General features: G+C 41.2%; 1 protein-coding gene across 4 annotated transcripts in view; it reads left to right on the top strand.

Moving 5' to 3' along the window:
• The first annotated feature begins 10,888 nt into the window (after positions 1-10,888).
• The window catches only part of FGF1 (fibroblast growth factor 1), a 154,001-nt gene continuing 141,744 nt past the window's right edge, over positions 10,889-23,145 (top strand). Inside the window, exons 1-2 of one of the 4 annotated variants that reach the window (XM_021005143.2) lie at positions 10,889-11,247; positions 20,164-20,457. The gene's annotated coding sequence lies outside the window, so the exon portion shown is untranslated. The other 3 variants (XM_078150501.1, XM_021005144.2, XM_021005149.2) reach the window with 3 other exon arrangements.

Genomic DNA, 23,145 nt, shown 5'->3' with positions numbered 1-23,145 from the left:
GGAATTGCTATCACCTGCCATCCCACTCTTTTTTTCTCTTTTTGGCTAGGCAATGGGGTTAAGTGACTTGCCCAGGGTCACACAGCTAGTAAGTGTTATATGTCTGAGGCTGGATTTGAATTCAGGTCCTCCTGACTCCAGGCCAGGTGCTCTATCCTCTGCGCCACCTGGTTGCCCCCATGCCATTCCACTCTTGAGAGCTATCCCTCCATCTCCCCACTCTAGCTGCAGCCTTGGAATACTGAAACATTCCTCTTCTTTCTAGTTTTTCAGTCATTTCAGTCATGTTCGACTTCTTGTGACCCCATTTTGAGGTTTTCGTGGCAGAGATACTGGAGCGGTTTGCTGTTTCCTTCTCTAGCGGTATCACTATCATTCACTCAATATAAAGAGAACTTCAGGAAGGCTCCCAGAACTTTAGAGGGACATTTTGGGTCAAATTATTGGAGGATATGGACTATACTCAAATACGGAAGGGCAGATGTGGATGGGTTTCAGTCTGCGTTGTTGCAGAGCAGTGGTGTCAAACTCAAACAGAAATGGGATCTCGGCAGACTGTGTAGTGACTCAGAAAACCACACATGTTTATGTATTTCTTTCTTTTAAAAAAAATCTTTCTTGGGGCAGCTAGGTGTCATGAAGCTTACCTACAAAGAAGGGATATAGGAAGATAGCTCCCCTTGCTCCTCTGTTGAGTCCTTAGTCTATGAACGTTTCATGTAACATCAGAATTTTTGATGTGTTGATTGATGTTACTGAATTTTTCCTTTTAAAAAAATTCTTTGTTATAAGGCATGGCTCTCTCTGGGAGCTGGTGCAAGGGGAAATAAAAGTGATGTAAAAATAAAGGGTATCGACAAAACTATTTGATTTAATGTATTTTTTTAACTTTTAGAAATATTTTTATTTTAAAAAATTTATTTATTTTTTGTTTTCAATATTCACTTTTATAAGATTTTGAGTTCTAATTTCCACCCCCCTTCCCCCTCCCCAAGATGGCATGCAATATGATATAGGCTATACATGTACAATCATGTTAAATATATTTCCACATTAGTCATGTTCTGAAAGAAGAATCAGAACAAAAGGGAAAAACCACAAGAAAGAAAAAAAAAGAGAGAAAATAGTATGCTTCGATCCATATTCGGACCCCATAACTCTTTCCCTGGATGTGGACAGCATTTTCCATCACGAGTCTTTTCAAATTGTCTTAGATCATTGCCTTGCTCAGAGGAACTAAGTCTATCAAAGCTGGTCATTGCACAATGTTGCTGTTGCTGTATACAGTGTTCTGCTGGTTCTACACACTTCACTCAGCATCAGTTCATGTAAGTCTTTTCAGGTTTTTCTGAAACCCACCTGCTCATCATTTCTTAAGGAACAATAGTATTCCATTACACTCATATACCACAACTTGTTCGGTTATTCCCCAATTGATGGGCATCCCCTCAATTTCCAATTCTTTTAAAAATTTTTTTTTCAGTTTCCAATTCTTTGCCAGCACAAAAAGAGCTGTTATAAATATTTTTATACATGTGGGTCCTTTCCCCTTTTTTGTAATCTCTTTGGGATGCAGACCTAGTAGTGGCATTGCTGGATCAAAGGGTATGCACAGTTTTATAGCCCTTTAGCCATTCTTTTTTCTTTTTATAGAATATTTTTATTTTTCCCAATTACATGTAAAAACAATTTTTAACATTTTAAAATAATTTTTGAGTTTCAAATTCTCTCCTTCCCTCTCTCTCTTTCCCCTCCTTTAGAAGCCAACCACTTTAATATAGATTATATATGTATAGTCATGTAAGACATATTTCTGTATTAGCCATGTTACAAAAGAGAACACAGACCAAAAAAACCAAAAACCTGAGACAAGTTTTTTAAAAGTATACTTTGATCTGCATTCAGACGCCATCAGTTCTTTCTCTGGAGGTGGATAGCAAAAATATCTATTATTTTAAAAGTTCATGCCACTTCTCCTGTGTAATTCCTTATTTGAAATGTGTTATATGGCCTGTTTACAATCACAATGTACCCTTTTGTTATTGTTGGGATTCTCAACTTAACTGTGTCAGGGACTAGTGTTTTCTTACTCACAGACACACAACTGGAAGGATGTTGGTCTTTAAAAGATGGGCCTTTGTTTCAGGAAGAAGCTTGGAGTCATTCAAAGAAACTTGTGTTTTCCCAAGATCATCCAACTTGCACTATTCCTTCTCCTTGTTTATATGCACTGTCTATTCAAAATACATACACTGATGTCACAGTTGCTATTCAGCTAGATAGCACAGTCTGGATAACAAGTGTACCGCATCCATTATCTTTATTTGGGGATCCTAGTTTTTCCTGTGTGGATGGTAAGGCCAAACTCTTTCCAGTGATCATGGATCCCATTTAGGAGGCTCAGCATTTTTTCCTGCAATTCTGTCTGACTCACATCAGCATTGACTTCTTTTTTTCAATATGTTCTTAGAATATTCATGTTATTTTTTTTTTCTCATGAGCTCCAACATTTTATCAAGTTTGTCAAATGGAATACCCTACTGGATAGGATATGCTGGTTACTATCACATTTCCAATCTGAGCTTAGAGTGGCCAACCACGATCTTATGCAAAACAGGTGTTCTAGGTTCAAAAGGCTCAATAGCCTTTAAGGTCCCATGAAGCTTTAAATCTATGAGCCTGTCAGCAGCTCCTCTGAATAGGTCTGGAGGCAGCACTCACTAATGTGTTGTGATCCTGACTAAAAATATCTTCCCCCAGGGCTTGGAATAGCATCTGAAATTCCTACTAGTCACTCCTGTGGGTTTAAGCATCTCTTCTAGGAGAGCCTAGCTAGAATTAAAATATGATACGTAAGAGGAATGGCTTATTAACCCATTAGCAACACCCGTTAATAACTTGGCACCAATATGTCTATCAGCCACCATACAATGTGGGTTGTAAAACCAGACCATTTGAACTGACAATCCCAAGAAGGAACTCAAAAGGGAAAAAATACTATCTTGATAAACACATTTATGACTAACTTATTTATAAGAGCTAAAAGCAGTAAACAACTGACATGTCTAGTGACTGGGAAATAAATTGTGGTCTATCAGTGTTGGAGAATAACCACTGGTAGTGAGTAGAGAGCTATCCTCAAAGCCAGAAAGAGTTCAAGTCTTCTCTTTAACACACAGAGTTTCATTATGAAATCCTTGGTCTGATCCTTCTCCCTTCCCCTCCTCAATCAAGGTTGAAATCATAAAGTTTTAAAGCTCTTTAAAGGAACTTTGGAGGTCATCTAATCCACCCTCTCATTTTATCATTTTGACGTTAACATTTTTTTTCCTAGACTCCCTTTATTGAATTTGTTTCTAATAGCAAGACAATTTTAATTCAGTAACCATCTACAAAATCATTCACGTAAACAAATGAAATAAAAATGGTTATGTATAAAATCATAAACTGCAAATTATTTATGACTTGTTTGAATGTTTATATTAACTTCAACAAAATAATGACAAAAATATGCTGGCTTTTTCCATCTCTCGGTTTTTTCTTTCAGTATTTTTTTTCAGATTTTGTTGCTTTTTTTTTTTTAACACAATATACATAATGTTCTGATTCTGCATTCCTTCATAGAAGTTTTTTTCATTTGGGAGTAACCCTTCATTGTTGTCATTTCTTATGGCACAATAATATGCAGTTTCACTACCATACATCTGCGTGTTACAGAATACCCCAGCTGGGATTATGAACCCAGAGCTCTTGGTTTCTAGGTTAGTGTTCTTTCCAGTACACCGCAGCTGCCTCTCGTATAACAAAATAAAGTAGTGCCATGTAAAATGGTAAATATTAAGAATATAAAGGACTTATCCAAAGTGATTCCAAATCAGATGAGCAAAATTAAAATAACAACATGCACACTGACTATGACTATAGTTCCAAAAAACAAAACAGAACAATGACAACAAGACGTTACTGGTCCATGGATAGAAAAGATGAAACAAATCAAATAGTTATTATAATTATTTTATTAGTTCTAAGTGGTAATTTCAACAACAATAGTAACTAGCACTTACATTTGCCAAGTATTTTAGTTTTGTTCTCACTGAATCCTCAAACTCTGAGTCAATCAATCGATAAGTATTTATTAAGCACTTACTATGTGGCAGGCACTATGTAAAGGGCTGTAGATACAAAAAAAGGGCAAAAAACAATACCAGTTCTCAAGATTCTCACGATTTAATAGTGGAACCAACGTGCAAACAATATATACAAACAAGCCCTATACAGCATAGAAAGGGAATAATTAATAGAGGGAATCTTTGTGAGGCAGGCACTATTACTATCATCTCCATTTAACAGATGAAGAAGTTGTGAGAGGTGAAAAGTCTTGTCTAGGGTCAGTTAGTAAATGTTGGGGACAGCATTTGACCTCGGTTCTTCCTGACTCCAAGTTAATCATTCTATTGCACCCCTTGGAATTTATTATTTAGTTGGAGTTCAGTTCTATATTCCCCCCTTTTTGGAAGAGGGATGGCAACTAAATTTCTAATAAATTTGAATTTCTAGTTTAAATAAATTTCTAATTTCTAATAAATTTACTTGCTAAATTTCTAATTTCTAATAAAAATTCTATCTGAAAAAAATTAGCTAGCTTAGTAGAAACCAAGGATAGGTTCATTTTGATGTGGTGAAGGGGAAGGAAACCCTCCAAGAATGGGTTCCTGTTTAGCTGTGGGTGGAATGCCACAGTGAGGTCTCTGGTGGCCAAATGAAGCCAGATGAATGCTCTGGGCAGGGTGTTTATTGGGCCCTCAAAGGAAAAGGCCACAAACCCAAACCTTGCTGACTCTACAGTCATTCTGAAAACTAGCCCTTGCTCAAAACTTCCCCTGAGTGGTCCTGTTGTTACAAAGCTCCAAGAGTCAGAAGCCCTATGTTTGCTCCAGGCGGTGGAGAGGAAGATGACTTCAAAACCCTCTAGCTCTTTTTCCCCTGAAAAAAGCCATCCACACTTATGATATTGTGTATTACTGTGGAGAAAGGAAGAGGCTGATCAGGGCCACTGGCCTTGAGAACAAATGCTCACCCTGTTTTTCTCTACAGTTAGCTGATACTCCCTCCCTTGTGTACTGGACAGGGCAAGGGCAGCTAGGGCAGGGAAAGGAATCATCTAACTTCTTAGGAGAAAGACAGAGACAGAGGGAGAAAGAGAGAGAAACAGACAGAGATAAACACAGACAGATAGTGAGAGAGGCAGTGAGAGAGAAGAGAGAGAGAGAGAAAGAGAGAGAGAGAGAGAGAGAGAGAGAGAGAGAGAGAGAGAGAGAGAGAGAGAGAGAGAGAGAGAGAGAGAGAGAGAAAGGAAAATTTCTGCCCCACTTTGGAGGGGGTTGGAATGCAAGGGAGGTATAAAATTAACTTTCTCCCTGTTCCAACTCAAGTCCCAAACTAAAACAAGCTACTTGCATTTTTGTTCTTCAGTCGTGTCCAGCTCTTTGTGACCCTTTTTAGGGTTTTCTTGGCAGAGATACTGGAGTGGTTTGCCATTTCCTTCTCCAGCTCATTTTACAGATAAGGAACTGAGGCAAACAGGGTCTTGCCCAGGGTCACACAGCTAGCGTGTCTGAGGCTGGATTTGAACTCAGGAAGTTGAGTCTTTCTGACCTCATGCCTAGCACTCTACCCACTGCACCACCTAATTTTTAAAGTGCCAATTAGATTCTTCAATGAACACAACATAGTGGCAAGGTCATTGGGCTTGGAGTCTGAAGGCCTGAGTTAGAATCCTGGCTCTGATATGTTATACCCATGGGCAAGTCAATTAATTTTTAAGGACCTCAGTTTTCTTATCTATAAAAGAGGGGTAATACTTGCACTGTCTACCTCAAAGAGTTGTTTGAAGAAAGTTATTTAAAAGCCTTAAAATGGTATATAAATATTATTATTATAAGTATTAAAAAATCTGGCCCTACAATTTCATTTGCATAGTGAGCTCCTCATTGTAGAAAGTCCTTCTGACTCACTTATAATTATAGTCTTAGAAAGCTGGCTGGAGATATTGAAATTTCAAGTGACTTGCCCATGGTCATATAGTGAGTGGGTGTCAGAAACAGAGCTTGAACCCAGATTCTCATGATTCCCTCGATCCGCCCAACTATATCACCTATCAGTAATTTTTATTATTCCTACTAAGACTAATCTCTCCAAGCCTCAGTTTCTTCATCAGTAAAATAAGGGACTGCCTAGATTGGAGGTGTCAAACACTTAGGGACCACATGCTACCCACAATACTCCTGAGTGTGGTAGGAACCAGAATAAAATGTAATTGGAAGTGTGTATCAAAATAAATAAAAATGCAATAAAACATGTTAACATGTAGTTTTCTAAGTCCATATCTGGCCTGCAGGGATTCTTACATATAGCTTAGTGGCCCCTTTTTCTATTTGGATTTTCTAATGTACCTTCTAACTCCCAAACAAGTTGTGGTATATGATTGTGATAGAACACTACTGTATTATGATGAATTCAATGATCTTAGAAAAACATGGAAAGACATACGTGAAATAATGAAGTGTGAAATGAGGAGAACCAAGAGAACATTGTATACAGTAAGAACAATTTGGTTTTAAGAACAACTGTGAATGAATAAGTAATTTTGACTATTATAAATATCCAAATTAACTATAAAGGACATATGAAGAAAGATGCTATCTGCATCCAGAGAAAGAACAGATAAACAGAAGTATGTATGGAAAAATTTTACATATATATACCTATTTGTATCTAATGGTAGATATCTCTAGGGCAGGGAGTGAAGAAAAAAATAGAAGTTTACACGATAACTTTATTACATATTTAAAAGGAATAGCAAGTTGTACATAATAGATTTGTAGTTTCACGTGCAATCATCTTTTTTTTTGTTACAATGCTTGTTTTATTCCATAAATTAAAAATAAAATAAAATAAAATAAAATAGAATGGGAAAGTATTATAAGGCTACCTCAGGCAGCATATGCATATTTTAATAGTGGCCTTCTGGAGACATTGCTACTACTATTGCTATCTAAACCATGAGTGACTCTAATAGTAAGAATGTCAGGTCATGTAGAATAACTAGATATGAAATTTCTGAGCAGATGACTTGGTGATTCTCAAATTACACCATGCTTACTTGTATATTGCCAATACAAACCACTTTTAATCACCTTTGGGAAACAGTGTAGTGCTTTTAATGACTTTTAACCTCCCTGAATTAAAAGTCTGTCTTCTTAATTTAAATATTCTTCTAGTGTTAATGCATGATTTTGTCCAGAAAAGGAGGTGATCTGGTCATATAGCAAGAGTGAGCTCTAACTTTTGGACAGCTTTCATCCTTTACTGGTAGCTATAGAATGCCAAGAGGTTTAGAGGAAAGTCCCCCTCCTGGTATAGCATTTACTGGAGGACAAGAATGAAAGTGTTATAGAATGAGGTATTAGTGGGTTTCAGTCTATACCTATGCTCTAGGTAGCATAGGGGATAGCGTTCTGGGCTTGGAGTCAAGACCCGAGTTCAAATACAGCCTCAGACACTTATTAGCTTTGTGACTGTGGACAATTCACTTAACCTGTCTGCCTCAGTTTCCTCATTTATAAAATGAAAGAGTTGGACTTGATGACCTGTAAGGTCCCTTGAAGCTCTAAATCTATGTTCCTGTGAGATAGAGGATAATAGATAGAGGAGTTAAGCTTTGTGTTTTGTTTGGTTTTGGTTTTTTGAGGGCCCGAATGGGTAAGATCACAAATTCATTGGAATATCAAAGAAGCCTGAGGGCAAAAAGCCTATTCTAAAACAAATTCCTCTTGACAAGATTTCACTCATTATTATTCTGCTTCCTATATGCTAAATTCAATTTTTTTCAGGACCTTCATGGTACCTTGCAGATGTCCTTGAAGTATCGCTTAGCATCCTTTTTCAGAGTAGATTGTGTCGGGGTAATGCAGCCCGGCTGACTGCAGGGGCCAGTGTTTGACAAGCTGTCGAAATCTTCCTCCTTGGCCTCTCCTGGAGAGAGGGAACGAACAATTCCGTTCATGCTGAGAGCTGAGCTCGGCCCCAACCAGCCCCTCCTGTGCATAAATTTGCAGAGTGACTTCCTTTTAGGAAATAAACGCTGAGGCTAATGGATTTCATTGATAATTCATCTTGAATATAAAATCGCTGCCTAAGAGGAGCAGGATAGAGAAGTGTCCTAATTTCTTCCTCTTCTTTTTTAGCCCAGTGAGTTAAGAATTTAATTTAGGGGAAGAGTCATGGCAATAAAATCACAGGCCTGATTCAACCGTGGGTTAAACTAAATTATCGATGCCTTTTAGTTTTTCATATCACATTTCCAGATATCCTCTTCCTCCCCTCCATCTCCACACCCACCATAAGCCTCCCCTTGTGACAGAGAAAAACAGACCAACACAGCTCCATGCTCAATGATGCGAACAATGTCACATATCCACAATCCTCCATATCTCCAATTGGTCATCATAATTATACCACATTCAACATCTCAACAGTGAGGTTTTAAATACTTCCAATTATGTTTAGAAAAGAAGAATAGGTGAAAAATAAGCTGGTTTTGTTTCTTAACTACTAAGCCATCGTTATTGTAAAGTGCTTAGCACAGTATCTGGTATGTAGCAAGTGCCATATAAACGTTAACTATTATTATTATTATTAACTATAAATTCTGCCAGACAAGCTCAGGGGCTGGAAGTAGGGAAGAGGCCGGATGGCTGGTCAAACACTTTACAAATATTATCTCATTCGATCCTCCTTTTTTTTTTTAAAGGCAATTGGGGTTAAGTGACTTGCCCAGGGTCACACAGCTAGTGTCTAGTGTTTGGTCTGAGGCTGGATTTGAATTCAGGTCCTCCTGATTTCAGGGCCGGTGCTCTATCCACTGTGCCACCTAGCTGCCCCTCATTCGATCCTCACAACAAACTGGGGAGGTATGTGTTTACATAACATATAGATGTTATCCCTGTTTTACAGTTGAGAAAACTGAGGCAGAGAGAGGTTAAGTGACTTGCCCAGGGTCACACAGCTAGTAAGTGTCTGAGGCTGGATTTGAACTCAGGTCTCTCTGACTCCAGGCCCAGCTCTCCATCCACCATGCCACCAACTTGCCTCTAGGTCAGAGCAATTTGCTGGTAGTCTGGGTCTTGTCTTAGCTCAACATTTGACAGAAGCCCTTAGTGTGTAAAGGGGATGATGATGGAAAGAATATAATTTTCAGCAGGGACCATGGTTCCTGTTCACTTGCTTACATGCTGAGTGAGTGGGAGAACCTTATGATTTCATTCATTTTACTACCAGGTTGAACTCCATTGGTGAGGATGGGCTAGCAAGGAAAAACACAACAAACCATTGGTATAAATTGGTATAAAATAGCCTTAAAAGTACAGTACTGAATGAAGTCTCCTTTCTAGGTTCAGGGCCACACACTAACAACTAGAGTTTTTCAACAATTAGATCTATCCCAGAGTAGAATGGGCTGCCTTGGAGGTAGAGGACTTCCTCTTCACCACCAGTGGTCTGCACTGAGAAGTTGGATGACCACTTATTGGGTATATAGTAGTAGGGATTATTTTGGGGGGGTATGAGTTAGGCTAGAGCACCACCAAGGTCCCAGCCAATTCTAAAATTCTTTAATTCTGCCTGCCACCCAGGAAGGTTGTCGATATACTAAGGGTCACCACATGTAATTTCATCAGTAAGAGTCCTGCCTCCACTGACACATTGTAACCTGATTTCAAGGGTTACTGAAGCTTGAAAGTTCTTCCTCCTGCAGCAGACCTATCAATGCTCCTTTCTGGATCCCACAATTTCTCCAGGGGCTGCAGCCAATTCTTACTTCACTCTTTAATTGGACTCACTCTTTGGACTTCTTCACCTCTTTAATATCTACTGGGCTCCAGTGTGGGTACCCTTCCTCTCCACCACCTTCACTCCCTTTAATGTGTTGTTGTCCTGATAGAATGTAATCTCCTTGAGGGCAGGGACTGCGTTTGCTTGGTTTTATATCCCCAGCGGAGCACTGTATCTGGCATATCATACAGGAAGTGCTTAATAAATGCCTTTTCTTTCTCTCTCCCTTCCTTTCTTCCTTCCTTTTTTTTTTTTTTGGTGAGGGCATTTGGGGTTAAATGACTTGCCCAGGGTCACACAGCTAGTGAGTGTTATGTGTCTGAGGTCACATTTGAACTCAGGTCCTCCTGACTCCAGGGCCACTGCTCAATCTACTTCGCCACCTATCTGCCCTCTTTCTTTCTTTCTTTCTTTCTTTCTTTCTTTCTTTCTTTCTTTCTTTCTTTCTTTCTTTCTTTCTTTCTTTCTTTCTCTCTCTCTCTGTCTCTCTCTCTGTCTCTCTCTCTGTCTCTGTCTCTGTCTCTGTCTCTCTCTCTGTCTCTGTCTCTGTCTCTCTCTCTCTCTCTCTCTCTCTTTCTCTCTCTTTCTCCCTTTCTCTCTCTTTTCTCTCTTTCTCTCTATGTATCAATGTCTGGCCAGTCTTCAAACAGTACACATGCAAATCCATCCTGAAGTCTTTCTAGCCTGGTACAGCTTGCCAGAATTAGTTCTTCACCTGCCATAACTAAGATTACCTCCTTTTCCACAACTAGGCAACAGAGAGGACTAGAGTGGAGGCTTTTCAGGCAGCAAACCTGAAATAATGCAGAGAGAAGAAGGGAGGCGGTCCTCATGAGATGCTTGTCTTTTCATCTGGCTGATTTCCAGCCCCCAAATAGCTCTTCTGTCTACTCCAAAAATAAGATCACATGAAAAACAAATACCCAAGTGCTTGTCCTTCAGTGTCCTCAGTGGGCTCCCTGACGTCATCCACACTTTGTCAGGGCCTTACCACTGTGGCCTTTACAATTAGCTCAGCTCCCTTCATCCGCTGGACCGGCCCCCCCACCCAGGAACTCCATCAGATATTGGAACAGGGTGTGGTATTACACTCAGTATTCCTCCTGGGAGCTCTGAGTGTTTTTCCTCCTGAGTCCTATTTACAGCTAGAGAGGGAACCTGTGTGAGACAGGGCAAATGGACCACTCAGTCCCTGACCTCAGGAGGCCGAGAGAGACTCTCTTGATTTAAGGGAACTCCCTCCTCCCAATTGTGAGTGGTGACTCCCTTCCTCCTGCAGCTTAGAGGCCCTGCTCCTGGTTGCTCAGTGCCTGATACAGAAGCGGACCCTGAAAGTGTCAGAGCCAGAGGAAGGAGGTGAGTTTATGGCCCCCTGAGGAGCGAGGATTCCTGGAGCCCAGCCTTTCACCAGTTCCTTTCCCAGCTGAGAGGAATGTAAAGGTTTCCAAAAGCCACCCTTTCCTTCTCCCTCCTAGATCCCTGTGCTTGTAACCAGCCAGCCCCTTTTCTCCCATTCTATTAAAATTGCACATAATCCTGGGCAGATGGCATGCGACAGACAGTGAAAGCCCTTGGCCTTTTGATTCTAGCATCCTGGGATTCATCTGCTCTCAGGAGGGCCTGTATCTAAGCTATGATTCCTGAAGGGGGAGGTTCTTCCTGCCAATTGAATTACCTTTGCTTATACAGGAGAAGCCATTTCCGAGGAAATCATTAAGCTCAATCCCATTACAGGGGAGATAGTGCCTGCTCTTAAAAAGCCCTGCAGGAAATGAGGAATAAATAAAATGTTGCCATTTGTCTCCTTAGTGTCTGGACAAAGGAGGGTGAATGGATATATAGAACCTCCCCTCCCCCACCTCCCACCTGCATGGCTTGTAAACTCTATTTCTTTTTATCAGCTCTAAAGATGGCTTCCTTTGGCTGAGAAAGGAGCAAGAAAGCGCAGCCACTGGGGAGAATTGCTCAGTAAGCTGTGGGAGGGGTTTGCAGACATGGCAGAGAAATACATTTCTGCATAGCCATGGTTTCATATGTGTTTGTGCCTCTTAACATGCGGACTAGCCCAGGCTTCTATGTGGATCCCTTTCTTGTTGTTATGGTTTCAATTCTTTATTTTTAAAGATAATAATAACTGACATTTACATGGCACTTGAAGGTTTAAAAAGCATTGCACATACATTGAGATTTTCTCTGGAAATAAAGGGCTAGGTTCAAAGCTAACCTTTGATGCTTACCACCTGTGAGATCTTAGACACGTTCCCTTAACCCCTGTGAGTGGCAGGTCCCTTATCTGTGAAATGAGGAGCTGGACTATGTGGCCGCTAAAGTCTTTCCCAGCTCCACGTCTTTGATTTTATGATCTCATTTGAACTTCACAACAAACCTATGAGTTAAAGTACGATAAATCTTAGTCCCATTTAAAGAAGTTAAATAGATTACTTAAGGTCACAAAGCTAGTAAGTGAAAGAGACAGGATTTGAACCCAGCTCCCTCTTGATCTTATGTTCAACATTCTTTCACTGTACCATGTTGCTCTTTTTCTCGAACGGAGGGAAAGTGGTTCTAGCTCTGATGTAGAAAACGGAACAATTCACTTTGGGAGGCCATTAAACCCTCCACTAGCTGGAATTCTATTCAAGGGCTTATTTTATTGGATAACCCCTCATTTGGTTCCTCTTGAGCAGGACTTCCATTTAAGCCTTGGACAAGTGATTTCCATGTTGACTATTGGTTGTCAAAACCCTAATGGGTACAGGGTACTTGTACCTCTGTGTCTAACTTTACTTTGTCATCTAGAATTGTCCCAGAGCACCTTCCTCTTCCCCCACCTCCCCACTTCACACTATATGAGGGAGAGGTATAATCAGTTTACATTCTAGATAAGGTTGGCCCATGAGGATGATCCCTGAAAGCTAGAATAGGTTATTATAAGAAATTTTTGAATTTTCATCCCTGAAAATCTCAGAATTATGGAAAACCACCAAAGAGAAGCAGTATGGCACAGTAGATAGAGGCCTGGCCTTCTAGCCAGGGGGACCGTGGTTCAAATCCTATTATGGACACAGGCTAGTAACCATTGGGGCAAATCACTGAAGCCCTGCATGCCCCAGACTGCTCTCTGAGATTAAAAGGTACACACAGAAGCCCATTTACTTCTGTGGAGGGAATTCCCTACACTGATGAAGTCACAGGACAGAACAAAATTTAAAACAAAAAAGTACCTGCAGATCTGCTCAGTCTCTCCCACCCATCCCTGTCATTCCTACCTCCCTGATCATACTTTTTCTATTCTTCACGTCACCCTTCATTTCCATGTATGCCAAGCGCTCTTCCCAGTCCCTTAGTCCCATTTGTGTCTTACTCGTAGGACCTAGACTTAATCCCACTTCTTAAACCTTCTAAATCTGCTCCAGCCCACAATGAGCTCTGTCTTTTCTGAACTCCTACTGGCTTAATAGTAAGACCATATAGCTGGACACTTAGTTGTTTTCTCATAATTTCATGTCTGTTAGTACTTTCTCCCAGGGAGACTGTAAGTATAGGGGCTCAAGTCACGCTAATGGTGTCTTTGTTCCTCTCAGCATTCTCACCTAACGTTGGGGTAGACAGTCAACAAATGGTTTTTGATGTATTGGCAGACATTTGCCCTGAGTGGTTTAGGGAGGTCGGACTAGATGAGTTATTAAAAGTCCTAACATTTCTAGGTTTCTATGAAGCTTCATTCCCCTTTCCATTCATTATTTACTTACCCAGAGCTCACCACTGATGTTTCCTACTTCCTGATTATACAAAACAAACAGCTCAAATTATGGGCCTTAAAGGAAAAGAAAACTTAGAAATTCCTGAGATGATTTCCCTCAGTCTCATCTGAGAACTGCACTCCCAATGGCTTCCACAAGGTGGTCACTCATCCTGGGTCAGGACAGGAAATACTGTAGAGCTTCTCTGAAGTTGGGTACAACCACTGTCCAAGGAACATCGCCCTACACAGAAACAGCAAAATATGTCAGAGAGCATCTTCCAAGGAAGGATTCCCTACCAATGGAAATCTGTCTATCAGTCTGTCTGTTTGCTAATAACTAAGGTGGTCTTTTCCCAAACATTGCTTGGGGATGGGCCTCAGGCATCATTGGCCACATACATCATTAGTGACGGGGCTCTGTGTTTGCTGGCTGTCACCATAGAGGTGTCCACAGTGTCTTTGCCCCTGTTGCCTGAGGTAAGACTAAAGCTGGCAACCTTTCCTCGTAGAGTGGTTTACAGGGTTGGGAAGTGACCAGGTTCTGGTCTTAAAGGTTTACAGAATCACAGGATCTCAGAACTGGAAGGAAGCTCAGAGGCCATTTAGTCTAACCCCTACCTGAACAAAAATCCCTTCTAACTTGTCCAACAAGTGGTCATTCAGCTTCTGCCTGAGGACCTCCAGTGAGGTAGGTAAGCCTCGCCATCGTGCTTTCGGACAGCTCTAATTACTAGAATATTTCTCCTTTTTTTTTTTTTAAAGTTAGGCAATGGGGTTAAGTGATTTGCCCAGGGTCACACAGCTAGTAAGTGTTATGTGTCTGAGGCTGGATTTGAACTCAGGTCCTCCTGAATCCAGGGCCAGTGCTCTATCTACTGTGCCCTGTAGCTGCCCCAAGAATATTTCTCCTTACGTCAAATCGAATCCTGTCTCTCTGCAACTCCCATTCATTTGCTTTAAAGAAGATAAAACCAAAATCATGAGATATAAAAGTTAAATATTTTTAGCAATATTTGCTCATTCCCATCAAATCATCTTTGTTGAGGTATTCTTATCTACTGCCAGTAAGCTGATAATCTCTGAAATTCTCATTTCTACTTCTTGTGCTATGGATAGATAGGATGCATGTCAACATCTCCTTGACCAGCTGACCTCTACGGGATATTCCAGCTTTACATCTATGATCCTTTGACCCTGAAGAGATTGTGTATTTGTCCAAGTTTACATGCTGCCAGGGAGTCATAGCATTCCGAGCCAATAACAATTTGTCTTGCAGTAGGCAAACAGATAGCTGATAATATTATTTTCACAGCTGTCACATCGTCTTAGGGTGGTATACGTTATCCTCAGGGACTATCCACCCCTCTTAGTCATGTGGCTGGATTTTAGAATATCATCATTTTTTCTTCAGTTAATGGTTTATATGAATCTATGTGTAAATAACCTATGCAAGGTGTATTCTTTGAGAAGGGACCAAGCACCTGGTTTTTCATTTTGACTAATTTGTCTGTCTGGGATTTGTTTGCCTGTGTGGCTCGTGGGAGCTTGAAGATGAAATTAAAGGTCTGTCTAATGTGCATGTAAATGTATTGCACCAGAATAAGCCCAAATTATTTTATTAAGAAAATGCAGGGTGTCTGGTTTGCATTCCCAGTTAGTTGTTTACATGTCGACAGAAAGGAGAAATTTAAGGCAAGTGCAAAAAAGTCAGTCTCTGGAGTCAAGGACCAGAAGCCAGGTTAAACTTAGGATGCCCAGAGAAAAAAGAGAGTACTGAAGAAAGGGAAAAGCAATGGAGTAATGGAAGGATTTGTGGATGAAAGGGAAATGAAAAAGATTTCCCTGTTAAGCTCAACGAAACCCAGTGCTTAGCTTTTTCATGATGGCTCAGAGAGAAAGGGATATTTCTAGAACTGCTTTTCAGATGCACTGACCACAGAACAACTCAAAACAGAGCTTTCCTTCCACCTTTCTCAAGGTTCTGGCAGAATATCTCCAGAGTCATTTTCTGTAAGTGGAACTCTGGGTGCTCTCCTAAGCCAAGCATTTTCCCAGAATGAGGGAAGAAATGAAGGCCTTTTGCTTTTCCCCAAAATATGTCCTTTTCTCTCCTCCTCTGATTTCCTTAAGGATCATTAGGGGAAAACTCAATTCTTAATCACTGCAGATGTCCTCCAGGTCTGGATGTACTCTGAGGGAATCTGGAGTTTCTGTGGTCCAAATAGCATCTTTGGTATTTTTTGGATCAGATGTTTAAAAAGCAGTTAGTTGCAAGCCTTAGTCTACTGAGGTTTCACAATAACACTCTCTTAGGGATACATGCTGGCTTTATGGAAGAGGCCACTTTTGATATTTCCTAAAGTCCCATCTGTTTGTCACAGATGAACCTAGAACAGGGGTGGGGATCCTGCGGCCTCAAGGCCCTCTAGGTGGCCCTCTAGGTCTTTAAGTGCAGCTTTTTGACTGAATCCCCTTAATAAAAGGATGTGTTCTGTAAAATTTGGACTCAGTCGGGGAAGCTAGAAGGCACAGTGGATTGAGCTCTGGCCTTGGAGTCAGGAGGACCTGAATTCAAATCTGCCCTCAGACACTTGACACTTACCAGCTGTGTGACCCTGGGCAAGTCACTTAATCCCCATTGCCTCACCAAAAAGCAAACAACAAAACAAAACAAACAAAAAAACCAGAACAAAACCCAAACTTGGACTCTGTCAAAAGGTTCCCCACCTCTGATCCTAGACTGAATCAAATTCTTCTCTACAGTGAATACTATAGAGCGAGATGTCAGAAGATCATTTTCATCCTGATTTTGGTTACTTAATGGATTCATGCATCACTCATGAGGGCACTTCTTTCATCATCCATCATTTAAAAAATAAATACATGGACCTGGCTAAAACAAAAATGGAGGCTAAGGAACATCAAAGTGAAACCCTTTTTTTTTCATCTCGATGACTCAATGATCATCCTATACTTAATATTTTGATGAACCACATAATATATCACAAAAAGAGTGCTGAACTTTGGAGTTACCAGATCTGAGTTTGATCACCAGCTGTGTTGCTGATGACCTGGGTGACCTTGGGTAAATCACTTACTTCTTTGACTTCACTTGTCTCATCTGTAAAATGAGTGGGTTGGACTTCCAAGGTCCCTTTTAGCTGTAAATCTATGACCTTATCAGCTAGGCACTCGTTGCAGTTTGAAGCCAGTTCATAAAGTGACACTTGTGAATACCGATCATACATATAAACAAGAGTCCTATCTCCCTCACATTGGCTTGACCATGTCTACATTTCTGTATTGGGTTCCAGCTAATATAACCACATACCTGTATGATTTCATTGATACAGGAAGCACCTGGAGGATGCCAAAAGCAGATCAGCACCTTCTGTACAACTTATAGAGTATTAGCTGCTTGAGGTGCTGAGAAGGGAAGGGAAGTGACAGCCAGTAGGGATCAAAGGCAGGACCTGAACACAGGTGTTCCTGGCTCCAAGACTCAATTTCTTTCCCCTATGCCATGCTGCCTTTTGTGGCACATTAAACATAAAAAATAATAAAAGTGGTGTATTAAACTCAGGCAGCTAGGTGGCACAGTGGATGGAGTGCCAGGCCTGGAGTCAGGAAGACTCACCTTCCTGAGTTCAAATCTGGCCTTAGACACTTCCTAGCTGTGTGACCCAGGGAAAATCATTTAATCTCTGTTGGCCTCAGTTTCCTCAGCTGTAAAATGGGGATAATAATAGCGTCTACCTCCCAGAGTTGTTGTGAGGATCCAATGAGATAATATCTGTCGAGCTCTTAGCTCAGTGCCTGGCACGTAACAGGCACTTAATAAATGCTTGTTCCTTTTCCCTCCTTTTACTCTCGTACTATTAATTGCAAAGCCTTACTGAATTCACAGTAGCATTCTGTCTTTGTGTCTTTTTTTCAACTGCTAGCTAGGTGGTGAAATGAATAGAGTGCCAGGTCTGGAATCAGGAAAACTCACCTCTCTGAGTTTGAATCTGCTCTCAGATACTGACTGACTGTGTGACCTTGGGCAAGTCACCTCACTCTGTTTGCCTCAGTTCCCTCATCTGTGAAATGAGCTGGAGAAGGACATGGCAAATCACTCCAGTATCTTTGCCAAGAAAACCCCAAATGGGGCATGAAGAGTTGGACACGACTGAAACAACTGAACAACAAAATCTTACCCAGGATGGTCAGGCAATGTTATCATGGTTAAAAACCAAAAGCTGGGAAATGAGAAAACAGGAGTTTCTGTTGACTCTATATTACATGATAGCTGTGTGACCCTGGGCAAGTTTCTTCACTTGCCTGGGCCTCAGCTTTCCTTAGTGGTAAAAAGGAGTTTTTACCTTTCCTTAGCAGTAAAAAGGGTTGGATTATTTCCAAGGTATCTTTGAACTAAAATATTTTATTATTTTATTAAATATTATCAGAGTTCCTACCTCATATGGAATACTAAAAATCAGAGCACAAGAAAATTAAACAAAAACAATGCCGTCTCTCTGAGATGAATCAGAGGGGCATGTGGTGCCTAGGGTAATTATTATCCATTATCATCCCGTTCAACCCACTCATTTTCCAGATGATCTTGTGATGTGTAGAAGTGGCTGCTGAAGAAGAGTTCCATTTGATAAAACTTGCCTCTGTTATGATGGAATGCCTTTTCAGGTGAAGCTGATGCTACTAACTTAGCCTCAGAATTTTTGAGCCTCCAAGTGCTAATAAAAGAGACTCTGAGCCTCTTAGATTCAGAAAGGTAGTTTCTCTTTGCATCTGCCATGAGGAATTCTGATATTCCTTCATACAGGGTAGTAAGTTTCTCCCTAAAGCCACTCTGGTCCTGACAGCTGCCCACATGAGTCAGGGATGGGATGGGAATGCTTTCTAGTTCTGACAGGACAGTCTATAACTTGAATGAATCAGAAACCAGGGTAGCTGGCTGGGTGAGCGCATGCATCCTATAATTGGATGCAAAAAACATTTATTAAGCTCCTACTATGTACAAAGTCACTATGCCTGTGAGGCAATGAAGATACAAAGAAAGACCAAAACATAAAATAATCCCTGCCCTCAAGGAACTTGCATTCTCCTGGGGGACACAACATGCTCCCTAGTACAGAAATGCTAAGTCTTATGCAAAGGGGAAAGAGAATGCTATTGATTGGAGGGAAATGATAGCTCTTTGAAAGGCCTCCTGTAGGAAGAGCTGGTACTCAAGCTTTGCTTTGAAGAAAGCTATGGATTCTTCAAGTCAGAGGGGAGGAAAGAGTGTGTTCCAGACATGGGAGAATCACTTATGTGAAGGCATAGAAATGGAAGATGGTGTGTTGTATGCTGGGAATAACAGGCCAAAACAAATAAAAGATACACACAGCAGGTCTTAGATTTCCCTGAGGAGGAGAGAACCTCCCTAATTACAGAAGACTGCTAACCACATTTCCATTTAGCCTTTCCAAGACTACCTCCTCAACCAGTGTCTTTCATCACGGTCCCTTCTCTCACCTTCCTGTCAGTGGCTTATTCTGGTGCAGACAGCCTCCCACACATGCCGTTCTATTCAGGTGGACTCTAGCAAGGCGCATACTGCCTTGTAGGTGCTCACTGGAGAGGCTTTTTTCTGACATGCTTGCCAGTGGACAAACCTAGGTTTTCTGTGATAATTTACTTGTCCATTCAGGTAAGGGATGAGTGAAATGTGCTCTCAGACCTGACCACGTCTCTTCCTGACCCTGATCTGGGGAGTTGCTATTTATTTAATATTGCCCCATTCTCTTGAGGTTTAGTAACAAAAGCAGACAGACAGACAGACCGATGGACACCTACACACACGTGCACACTGGCCAGATGATAGATCTGAAAGGGAAAAGAAAACAACAGCTAGCTCTCTTTCATCCTGTGATTTGCCGATTTCGGAGAAGCTTTTCTGAGCTATGACCTGCTGTTTCCTTGGTGACCAAAGCCTCAAAATAAACAGGAGGCTGCTCAGCTGAGGCCAGTGGTCCATTCAGCTGGGCCATCTGCCCTAAGACAAACCACGTTACAAAAAAACAAAAAACAAAAACCCTTGTGGGAGCAGGCTCCGCTGGTGCCTGGTGACTGCCTAGCCCTCAGTCCCCTTGGCCCGTTGCTCCCTTCATTGGTTTCGAAGTCTGGCAGATGAAAGTCTAGAGTTACTTCACATCTCTGTTCTCAGTCAAGTTTTCTTAAATGTAGTGTGTGTGTGTGTGTGTGTGTGTGTGTGTGTGTGTGTGTGTAGTATGCATGAGAAAGAATTGTCTGGAATTGCTCACTGTGTATATGTGTGGGAAGGGTTGTCTAGGGGGGAATTGCTCTCTGTGTGTGTGTGTGTGTGTGTGTGTGTGTGTGTGTGTGTGTGTGTGTGTGTGTGTACGTGCATGGGGGAAGGGTTGTCTGGGGGGAATTGTTTGCCCAGTGATAAACAAGAGCCACAGAGAGCTAGAGACCCAGGGAGTTCAGCTGAATCCTCACCCTGCCTCTCTTTTCCCACACAGAGTTCTGGGACCAGTAGCTTGCTCTGTGGCACTGGCTGGAGGAATTCCAGCAACCTGATGTGCATGCCATAGCTCGCCACCTTTCCCCACAAGGAGCTGCAATAACTCAGAGGTTTCTGAAGCCAGGAAAGGGCTTCTGAGGAAGCAGACGCCTGAAGCAGCGGCAACAGGAGCAGCAGCAGCAGCAGCACCCAAGCCCGGTGACAGAGGGAAACTGCAGATCCCGAGGCAAAAAGGAAAACAGCGACTGAGTGAACCTGCCTTCCCCACCGGCGCTAGTTCCTGCTGCCGCAGGTAAGGTTCCGGTTATCTTGGGCAGCAGGCGGAAAAAAAGTTCTGTCTCCGTCTTGAGCTTGGTTTCTGTGCGCCTGTGTCGGTGAGTGCTATCTGGAAGATGGAGGGGGAGGGAGAAAAGGAAGGGAATGAATGAAGAGGAAAGTCACTGCTATTAAAGTTGTAAGCAGACACCGCTGGCTGTCAGTGTTCAAGGCGGCTAATGTTTAGAAACTTACGGACATCTGGGTAGAAAGCAAGACGCAGCTTGGTCTAGGCTCGAGGGGGAAAATAAAGTGTTATTCACTGTTCTCTGGGCAGAAGTGGGAAAGTGAACCTTTCTTTTAGGGACTGTAGGAACAGCAATATGAGATAGTCATTGCATTGTCACCATCGCCCCATCCCTAGCCCTGAGTCAGTGATGATTAATTAGTGGTGCAGGAATCTTCTCACCGCTTACTTTCCCCATGTGGTCTTTCTTTGTCATTCTTCCTCAGCAGGAGAAGGTTGTGGTCATCGGTGAGTTTGGGCAGCACTATCTTACCATGCATGTCTCACCATTTCGGATAGCTTTGAAACTCGGCCATCCCCCAAAGCCGTCCCTCATTGTGGATGGCTTGCACTTATCAATGTTGCTTATGCTAGCGGAGGGCTGGAATGTGGTGTGTGGGTACTTGCATGACTGCTCAAAGTTCAGACGGGTGGCATCTTGGCAGCTCCATAGGTATTTTTACTGCGTACCTTTAACAGTTTCCATTAGACAAAGTAATGGGTTAACCATATTTTTCATGCTCTTTTCTGTCTCATCTCTACTTTTTTTAAAAGTTCTTAAATTTTTTTTATTAATGTCTGTTTTTTACATTATAATTTTTTCCCTATAAATTTTTCCCTATGCCATCCTCCACATAAACCTTCTTTTGTAACAACAACAAAAACAAAAACGTCCAGCAAAATTTGCCAATACAATTGCATCCGTATCTGCCAGATTTGGTATCCATAGTCATCTGATCTCTGGATTTAATATTGGTCATAGCATTTATTTTGAATTCAGCTGTCTTTTTGTTTTGGTTTTATTTACATCATTGTTGCCATTGTATGTTCTTTTTTCCCCTGGTTCTTACTTTACTCTGTATCAGTTCATACAGGTCTTCCTGTGTTTCTTTGACTTCCTCATATTTGTCATTTCTTAGAGTGTAATAATATTCCATTACATCCACAATCTGCAGTGCATTTATTCCTTCCCCAATTAATGGACACTCACTTTGTTTCTACCATTTTTTTTTGCTGCTACAAAAAGTGATTCTGTGAATATTTGGCATATATAATATGCTTTGCTTCTTTTTCCAATAAATGTTTCATCTGGGAGCTCTTGGTCAGCTTGGAAAATAGACCAATGGGATAAGAAGAGAAATGAATTTGGGGAAGGCATGGGGATGAATGTACTTAGGAGTTATCTTAGGAATTATGACAACAGACATTCTTTGGAGTTCCAGGGCTGGATAAAACTAATTTACTTATTGATTTTTGCCAAGAATGAAGATGAGGCAAGTTATAACTTACCTGAGGCAATGGGATGATTGCCCAAATAGCCTGTAAGGTAAGCTGAACTTTCTGTACTATGCTAGAATGAGGATCAGGAGTGATTTAAGATTCCTGGAAACCACCTCAAGGGCTTAGTATTAGGTGTGCCAGCTTGGCTGATGTTAGCTGATAAACAAGGTCCCACCACGTAATAAGGACCTCCTGAAATAGCAAATAATCATAGGAATTTGTCAAGTGATTAAAGATTAGCTAGGGTAGGAAACTAGGACATGTTACTTACATTACCATCTTTGATAATGAAAAAGGGAAGTTTTCTCTGTAGAATTCACATGGTGCTTCATCCTAGTACTCAAAGGAGCTTTATTATAGTAGTATTTTTTATCATCACCATCATCATCATCATCATCATCATCATCATCATCTGGTCTGGACCTGTGAATTTCTTTTTTTTTTTTGTGGAGAACTTCCTTCACTGATACAGATCAACCATTCATTTGTAACTTATAATCGGGGAGTTGCTTGGGACATTGAGGGGTTAAGTGACTCTCCTGGGGTCACACAGCTTGAATCTACTTCTTGATTCTAAGACTGGGTCTTTACCTTCTTCACCAGACCACATCTCATATAAAGTGGCTTTATATAAGCAGCCAATTAAACCAGTTAGAGCCTAATGCTAGTGCAGCCAAAGTTGAAGATTTTTTTTTTCACTCTCTAATAGACTCTGCCCTATTTCTTAGCTCTGTACCTTTGCCCCTGCAGCTCCCTGTCTGTGGAATGGCCACTATCTTGTCTTCAAATGACAATTCCTATCCATTCTGCGAAACTGAGGCAAATACTACCTCCTTCAGAGACCATTCACTGATACCTTTGTTCAGCACTGACCTTGCTTTTCAGATCACACAACATGTTGCTTGTACTCTCTAATGCATATATCATATTATATAATGTATTACACTATTCTGTTTCTCTCTCTCTCATTCTCTCTCTCTCTCTTTCTCTCTTCTCTCTCTCTCTCTCTCTCTCTCTCTCTCTCTCTCTCTCTCTCTCACCTTCCCCCTTTCTCCATTAAGCTGTAATCTCCATGAGGGTCAAGACTATGTTTTAATTCAATTTCAACTTCCCCTAGAGCCTAGAAGTGTGTTGCACACAGTAGGCACTTAACAAATG

This window comes from Phascolarctos cinereus, unplaced genomic scaffold (genome assembly GCF_003287225.1).
Source record: "Phascolarctos cinereus isolate Bilbo 61053 unplaced genomic scaffold, phaCin_HiC Scaffold_2;HRSCAF=192, whole genome shotgun sequence".
NCBI classification, from domain to species: domain Eukaryota; kingdom Metazoa; phylum Chordata; class Mammalia; order Diprotodontia; family Phascolarctidae; genus Phascolarctos; species Phascolarctos cinereus.
The sequence above is the reverse complement of the archived record's forward strand: the minus strand, read 5'-3'. Positions and strand labels throughout refer to the sequence as shown.